We start from the raw sequence: 8,870 nt of genomic DNA, 5'->3' as shown, positions 1-8,870 counted from the left end.
CCCCCCAAAAAATAAGTTTCTCACTGTTTCCACTGTTTCCCCATCTATTTCCCATGAAGTGATGGGACCAGATGCCATGATCTTAGTTTTCTGAATGTTGAGTTTTAAGCCAGCTTTTTCACTCTCCTCTTTCACTTTCAGCAGGAGGCTCTTTAGTTATTTGCTTTCTACCATAAGGGTGGTGTAATCTGCATATCTGAGGTTATTGATATTTCTCCCAGCAATCTTGATTCCAGCTTGTGTTTCATCCAGCAAAGGATTCCGCATGATGTATTCTGCATATAACTTAAATAAGCAAAGTAACAATATACAGCCTTGACATACACCTTTTCCAATTTGGAACTAGTCTGTTGTTCCATGTCCAGTTCTAACTGTTGCTTCTTGACCTGCATACAGATTTCTCAGGAAACAAGTGAGGTGGTCTGGTATTCCCATCTCTAAGAATTTTCCACAGTTTGTTTTGATCCACACAGTCAAAGGCTTTGGGATAGTCAATAAAGCAGAGATAGATGTCTTTCTGGAACTATCTTGCTTTTGGATGATGCAGTGGATGCTGGCAATTTGATCTCTGGTTCCTCTGCCTTTTCTAAATCCAGCTTGAACATCTGGAAGTTCGTGGTTCACGTACTGTTGAAGCCTGGCTTGGAGAATTTTGATCATTACTTTGCTAGCGTGTGAGATGAGTGCAATTGTGTGGTAGTTTGAGCATTCTTTAGCATTGCCTTTCTCTGGTATTGGAATAAAAACTGACCTTTTCCAGTCCTGTGGCCACTTCTGAGTTTTCCATATTTGCTGTCATATTGAGTGCAGCACTTGTACAGCATCATCTTTGAAATAGCTCAATTGGAATTCCATCACCTCCACTAGCTTTTTTTCATAGTGATGCTTCCTAAGGACCACTTGACTTTGCATTCCAGGATGTCTGGCTACAGGTGAGTGATCACAACATCGTGGTTGTCTGGGTCATGATGATCTTTTTTGTACAGTTCTTCTGTGTATTCTTGCCACCTTTTTCTATCTTTTGCTTCTGTTAGGTCCATACTGTTTCTCTCCTTTATTGTGCCCACCTTTGCATGAAAGGTTCCCTTTGTATCTCTAATGTTCTTGAAGAGATCTTTAGTCTTTCCTATTCTATTGTTTTCCTCTATTTCTTTGTATTGACTACTGAGGAAGACTTTCTTATCTCTTCTTGCTATTCTTTGGAACTCTGCATTCAAATGGGTATAGCTTTCCTTTCTCCTTTGCCTTTTGCTTCTCTTCTTTTCACAGCTATTTGTAAGGCCTCCTCAGACAACCATTTTGCCTTTTTGCATTTCTTTTTCTTGGGGATATTGCTGATCTCTGCCTCCTGTACAATGCCACGAACCTCCATCTACAGTTCTTCAAGCACTGTGTCTATCAGATCTAATCCCTTGAATCTATTTCTCACTTCCACTGTATAATCATAGGGGATTTGATTTAGGTCATATATGTAATGGTCTAGTGGTTTCTCCTACTTTCTTCAATTTAAGTCTGAATTTGGCAATAAGGAGTTCATGCTCTGAGCCACAGTCAGCTCCTGGTCTTGTTTTTGCTGACTATAGAGCTTCTCCATCTTTGGCTGCAAAGAATATAATCAATCTGATTTTGGTGTTGACCATCTGGTGATGTTCATGTGTGGAGTCTTCTCTTATGTTGTTGGAAGATGGTGTTTGCTATGACAACTGTGTTCTCTTGGAAAAACCCTATTAGCCTTTGACCTGCTTCATTTTATACTCGAAGGCCAAATTTGCCTGTTACTCCAGGTATCTCTTGACTTCCTACTTTTGCATTCTAGTCCCCTATAATGAAAAGGACATCATTTTTGGGTGTTAGTTCTAAAAGGTCTTGTAGGTCCTCATAGAACCGTGCAACTTCAGCTTCTTCAGCGTTACTGGTCAGGCATGGGCTTGGACTACTGTGATACTGAATGGTTTGCCTTGGAAATGAACAGAAATCATTCTGTTGTTTTTGAGATTGCATCCAAGTACTGCATTTTGGACTCTTTGGTTTACCATGAGGGCTACTCAATTTCTTCTAAAGGATTCCTGCCCACAGTTGTAGATATAATGGTCATCTGAGTTAAATTCACCCATTCCAGTCCACTTTAGTTCACTAAGTCCTAAAATGTCAATGTTCATCTCCTGCTTGACCACTTCCAATTTGCCTTGATTCATGGACCTAACATTCCAGGTTTCTATACAATATTGCTCTTTACAGCATCGGACTTTATTTCCATCACAGTCGCATCCACAACTGGGTATTGTGTTTGCTTTGGTTCTGTCTCTTCATCGTTCTGGAGTTATTTCTCCACTGATCTCCAGTAGCATATTGGGCACCTACTGACCTGAGGAGTTCATCTTTCAGTGTCATATCTTCTCGCCTTTTCATACAAGATGGTAGAGTAGAAGGACGTGCACTCATCTTCTCCTGCAAGAACTCCAAAATTACAACTTGCTGCTGAACAACAGTCAACAGGGAAATGTTAGATCCTACCAAAAAAAGATAACAACACCCAAGGGCAAAGGAGAAGCCCCAGCAAGATGGTTGGAGGGGTGACATCATGTTTAGAATCAAACCCCATACCCACCAGAGATGCTTGGAGGGCTCAAACAGACCTTGTGTGCACCAGAACCCAGAGACCCCACAGAGACTGAGCCAGAACTGTGTTTGAGTGCCTCCTCTGAAGGCATGGTTCAGCAGTGGCCTGATGCAGGGGCAGGGACTCTGGATGCAGCAGACCTGGGTATGGCATAAGCCCTTTGTTGGAGGAGGTAGCCATTAATCCTACCAGAGAGCCACCAGAACTTACACAGGACTGGGGAAACAGACTCTTATAGGCCACAAACAAAACCTTGTGTGCACCAGGACCCAGGAGAAAGGAACAGTGATCCAACAAGAGACTGACCCAGACTTGCCTGTGAGAGTCCAGGAGTCTCTGGCAGAGGCATGGGTCTGCCATGGCCTTCTGCAGGGTCCTGGACAAGGAGTGCAGCAGTATGTGTACTGAACCTTTTGAAATAGTTTACCATTATCTTAATTATTTCCACCATAGTTTGGCCTCAGATCAAACAACAGGGAGAGAACACAGCTCCACCCATCAACATAAAATTTGATCAAAGATTTACTGAGCATGGCCCCACCCATCAGAACAAGACCCAGTTTCCCCCTCCATCAGTCTCTCCCATCAGGAAGCTTCCATAAGCCTCTTATCTTTATCCATCAGAGGGCAGAGAGAATGAAAACCACAATCACAGGAAACTAACCAAACCGATCACATGGACCACAGCCTTGTCTAACTCAATGAAACTATGAGTCATGCGCGTAGGGCCACCCAAGATGGACGGGTCGTGGTGGAGAGTTCTGACAAAACATGGTTCACTGGAGAAGAGAATGGCAAACCACTTCAGTATTCTTGCTTTGAAAACCCCATGAGCAGTATGAAAAGGCAAAGAGATATGACACTGAGATACCTGGTGGGTCAGCAGTATAGAATCTGCCCGCCAATGTATGAGACATGAATTCAATCCCTGTGTCTGGAAGATCCCCTAGAGAAGGAAATGGCAACCTACTTTTCAGTATTCTTCCCTGGGAAATCCCATGGACACAGGAGCCTGGCAGGCTACTGTCTATGAGGTCTCAAGAGTCGGACATGACTTAGTGATTAAACAAAAACAAGATATCATATGTTGCCCATCAGAGACACAAAATTTAAAAGGTTGATGATATCCGTGTAAGCCAGGAAGTGAATAAATAGGAATTCTCAAACATTGTTGATAAAAATATGTAAATGGATACAGTATATCTAGAAGCCAATATTGCAATATATGTAATAATAAAATTAAATATATGTTTGGCTTTCGTACTTTGAGTTCTAAAAATTCATCCTATGAAAATAATTAGATTTGTGCACAAAGATTAATGTACAAAATTGTTCTAGTGTTCTCGTCACATAAAAGATGAAGCAAAAATTCCTCTCTGTGAAACCCTAGTCCTAATATTGAATATTTCAGGAATGAGAAAAATAGGCATTCAGGGGAATAGATTACATTATTTCCTGAAATAAAAGGTCATATCATAACATAATCAACATAACATCACCTTCTAATCTCAGTGCTATAGTTAGAAGAAAATCGTGGAGATAGAGCCTTTGTAGTTCCTGGGCAGTTCAGGCTCTGGGTTGTCTTTTTCCAAGCTGGGAGAGGATGTGCTCACCACAGAGGGTTCTTCAGAGAAGCCTACTGTGTCCAGTCTGGAGACCACCAGGGAAGCACTATGGATACTAATAAACAGACAGATCATTTACAGAAAGATAATCCATTATTGGTCCCAGGTCACAAATATTCAACACAGTGTTGTTTATAGCAGGAAAAACAAATAAGACTGCTTACAGCTCAAAAGTAGAATAGTGGGCAGTTTAACTGTAGGTGATGATATAGAATGTGATCTAGAGAAGTTTAGGCATGTAGAGTAGACTCTACTCAAGTGGTTTGTGGTTTGGTATGATTTTGCTTCGTGGCCCACTGCACACATTGCAATCGAGTGAAGTCATTCCCATGGGGATATAGGCACAGCCTGGAAGCTTATCGCCTGCCACAGAGTGATACAGGACCAAAGGAATATTATACATTCATTGCAAATGGTGTTTACAAAGAGCTCCTGTAATGTGGAAAACTGCCTAGCTTACAAAGAGTATAAAACTTGCATTCAAATGTTAATGTATTAAGAATACTTAAGTCCATAAAAAAAAAAAAACTAATAAAAAGAAATAAGAAATTAGAAATCTAAAGCATGAAAGTGTCTTAAAGCACACTTCTTTAAAACAGAAATGATGTTATAAGTACATTTGTTACAATGCTATTTTTAATCTATGCCGCTAAGAGATTAGTTATTATAAGATAAGAGTAGCAAATAACTAAATGTAAATAAAGTGAGAAAGAAATCAAAATTATCACTTGCAGTTGATCAGATTTTATACTTGACAGTCCCATAAGGAAAAATATTTTTGAAACAATAACATAATATAGAAATGTAACAATTTACAATAGTATATGAATAATATTTTTCTAAAAAATACAGCAAGAATAAAATTTTCAAGTATAGCGAATAAAAGTTAAAATAACTAGAAAATTAGGAAAAATGTTTATGGTAGATGATTATATGAGGCTGTTATACTATACACTTTACTTCTTCATGTTTTAAAAATTCCATAAGAAAACATTTTGTTAAATGACAAGATATAAACGTTAAAATTGTATAAAAATATTTTATAAAATATTGTAAAATATTTTGTATTGTAAATATTATACTATAAAATTGTATAAAAATATATAAATATTGTGTAAAATTTGTATAAAAACCAAGTCTTAAAATATACACAAAGATATTGAGGACTTCACTATTTTAAAATGCAAATCTTTTTGTGGTTAGGGAAAGATAAATATTGCCAAAAATTAATATTTACTTTACTATTAATTTAAATATTTAAAATATTTTAAAAATACAGTTTATTCCCCCTAAAATATCAACTTGAATTTGTATTGAAATGTTATAGAAAACAAAACCATAATTCAAAAAGCTAAATATGAAAGAACACCAGGAAAACTGAAGAAAAATAATGAGGTTATAGAGTGGCCATGTAGTTTATCATCCAAACCAGGTCGCTGGATAGGAAAAGTAATTAAAAGTAATTAACAAGTATTAACTTATTACCACAGGTATAAACTGGGACTGTTTTGATTAACTGGCCAAAATGATCACTCTCACTGTAGACCTACCAGGTATCAAGACGAAGTTTAACATTAACAATGGACAACAAGTTAGAGGAGGATTGGAAGAGCTAAATGCATCTGAGAATACAGTGCATGATCAAGGTAACACTACAACTCAACACAATCAACACTATATATTCAGTTATATGTTGAGACACACGGATGCTGCTCTGTTTTCCTTTTGCTTCCCTGTATGATCTCCACGAGGCTGCTAAGAGGATCCCTTATAAATGAAAATCAGTTATGTCCATCTGCATGTTATCCTCCATGGCTTCCCATCTCACTCAGATGAATTAACAATGAATTTAAAATTTCCTGCCAACTTCTAACTAACCTAGAGACTCTCCCCAGCTGACCACAAATGCTCCCACCCCTCTGCTCTCTTTACCTTCCTGCTACAGGGGCCTCTTTGTAATACTGCCAGCATGCTGAGCAACAACCATCATTAGGCCTCTGTTCATGCTGTTTTGAATCTTCTTTCTCCAGACATCCACATAACTTACTTTCTTCATTCAAGTCTTCACTTAAATATACCTATCAAAATATCTTTTTCTAAAGATTTTATAGAAAACAGAAATTCCTCAATCCAAAAATATATTTCCATTGTACTGAATTTCCCATACCATGCTTTATTCTTCTCTACACTTACTTACCACCGTATGATATATCGAATGTGTTTATGCTGTATTTATTCTCTCTATCCTCATTACTCATTAGAATATAAACTTCATCAAAGCAGAATTAATCATATTCTCAGCACTTAGAACAGGGCCTGGAAGGTATCTGGTATACAACAAACATTGTTGAATTATTGAATGAATCAATAAATGAATGAAGACAGAAAGAATACTAAGAAATAAATTAAAAAGGAAAAGTATAAATGGGAAAATGACTAAGGCCTATAAATAGGCAAAGAAAAAGAAATACACAAGGCTGATAACATGTGTAAAAATGACTAAACATAACGTATTCAAAGAATTATAAATAAAAATACCTCTCAAATGGACAAATAGTAAAACATTGAGTGAAATTCACTTTTGATAATGGATAGAAAAATAAGTACCCTATCATACAGAGTTGGTAGAAATGATAACTGGTACAATCTCTTTGAAGGGAAATTTGGCAACATTTAGCAAAATAACATGTTCCTATCGTTCTACTTCTAGCAAAGATGGAGTAACTGGTACCAGACTGGCCCTTCTAGTAAAATAAATAGAAACTGTACAGAGTACATGAAACAAGTGTTTTCACACACTGGACAGGGGACAGCACACGACTAGTGATCTTTGAGGAAAAGGAAACAGGGGAAGTGATCAGTATGAACACCTGGACTTTGAGCCTGGAGGTACTTTCCTGGATCTTGGTGCAGGAAGAACATGATGGTATTTTGAGTGAAAGGGAGAGATCAGAATCTGGGGAGACTGAGGTAGTTGGAATTTGTGAGGCACAGCATTGCAAAGGAGAAAGTTATCTAGTTAAAGAGATTCCAAAATAGGGCTAATGGTCTCAAGTGTTTGGCTGAGTGTAAAGCTGCTTGTGAAAAGAGTGAAACTCCAGAGAATCTGGCCACAGACTCAGGATGCACAAGGCTTAGAGATATTCAAACTTGGATTAGCCAGACTGAGCACCATACCCAAAGCTACATGATCAAAACAGTATGGTATCGGCACTAAGACACAAACATAGATAATCGGAACTTAATAGACAGCCCAGAAATAAACCCATGCACCTACGGTCAATTAATCAACAACAAGGGAGCCAAGAATATACAATGGAAAAAAGACAGACTCCCCATAAATGGTGCTGGGGAAACTGGACAGCTACATGTCAAAGAATGAAATTAGAACATTTTCTCACACCATTTATAAAAAGAAACTCACAATGGGTTAAAGACCTAAATGTAAGACCAGAAACCATAAAACTCCTGAAAGAAAACACAGGCAAAACAATCTTTGACATAATTAGTAGAAATATTTTTTGAACTGTCTCGTAAAGCAAAGGAAACAAAAGCAAAAATTTTGAGACGAATGTAATTAAACTTAAAAGCTTTTGCACAGCAAAGGAAACCATTGACAAAATGAAAAGAAAACTTACTGAGTGGGAGAACATATTTGCAATTCACATTACCAACAAAGCATTGATATCCAAAATATATAAACAGCTCATACAACTCAACATGAAAAAACCCTAATTAAAAGATGGGCAGAAGACTTCGATAGATATTTTTCCAAAGAAGACATATATATGGCCAACAGATACATGAAAAGGTGCTCAACATTTCTAATCATCAGAGACAAGCAAATCAGAACCAAAGTGATATGTCACCTCACTCATGTCAGAATGGCTATCATCAAAAAGAACACAAATAGCAAATATTGGTGAGGATGTGGAGAAAAGGGAACCCTAGTACTCTTTTGGTGGGAAAGTAAATTTGTGCAGCCACTGTGCAAAACACTATGATGGTTCCTCAAAAAACTAAAAATAGAACTACCATGCTGCTACTGCTGCTAAGTCGCTTCAGTCGTGTCCAACTCTGTGCGACCCCATAGATGCCAGCCCACCAGGCTCCCCCATCCCTGAGATTCTCCAGGCAAGAACAATGGAGTGGGTTGCCACTTCCTTCTCCAATGCATGAAAGTGAAAAGTGAAAGTGAAGAACTACCATATGATCCCATAATTCTACACTTGGGTATTTATCTGGAGAAAACGAAGACACTACTTTGAAAAAACACATGCACCCCAAAGTTCACAGCAGCATTATTTACAACAGCCAAGATACGGAAGCAACCAAAGTGTCCGTCGATAAAGCTACGGTAAATATGTATAAAGGAATACCGCTTGCCATAAAAAAGAATGAAATTTTGCCATTTTCAACAACAAGGATGAACCTGGAGGGTATTATGCTTAGTGAAATAATCAGAGAGAGAAAGACAAATACTATATGCCATCACTTAGATGTGGAATCTAAAAAATAAAACAAACCAGTGAATATAGCAATAAAGAAGCAGACTCACAGATTTAGAGAACAAACTAGTGGTTACCATCAAGAGAGGTAAGGGTGGAAGAGAAAGACAGGATTAG

The sequence above is a fragment of the Bos javanicus genome, chromosome 6 (assembly GCF_032452875.1).
Source record: "Bos javanicus breed banteng chromosome 6, ARS-OSU_banteng_1.0, whole genome shotgun sequence".
In the NCBI taxonomy this organism is placed as follows: domain Eukaryota; kingdom Metazoa; phylum Chordata; class Mammalia; order Artiodactyla; family Bovidae; genus Bos; species Bos javanicus.
Note: the sequence above shows the minus strand (reverse complement) of the source record.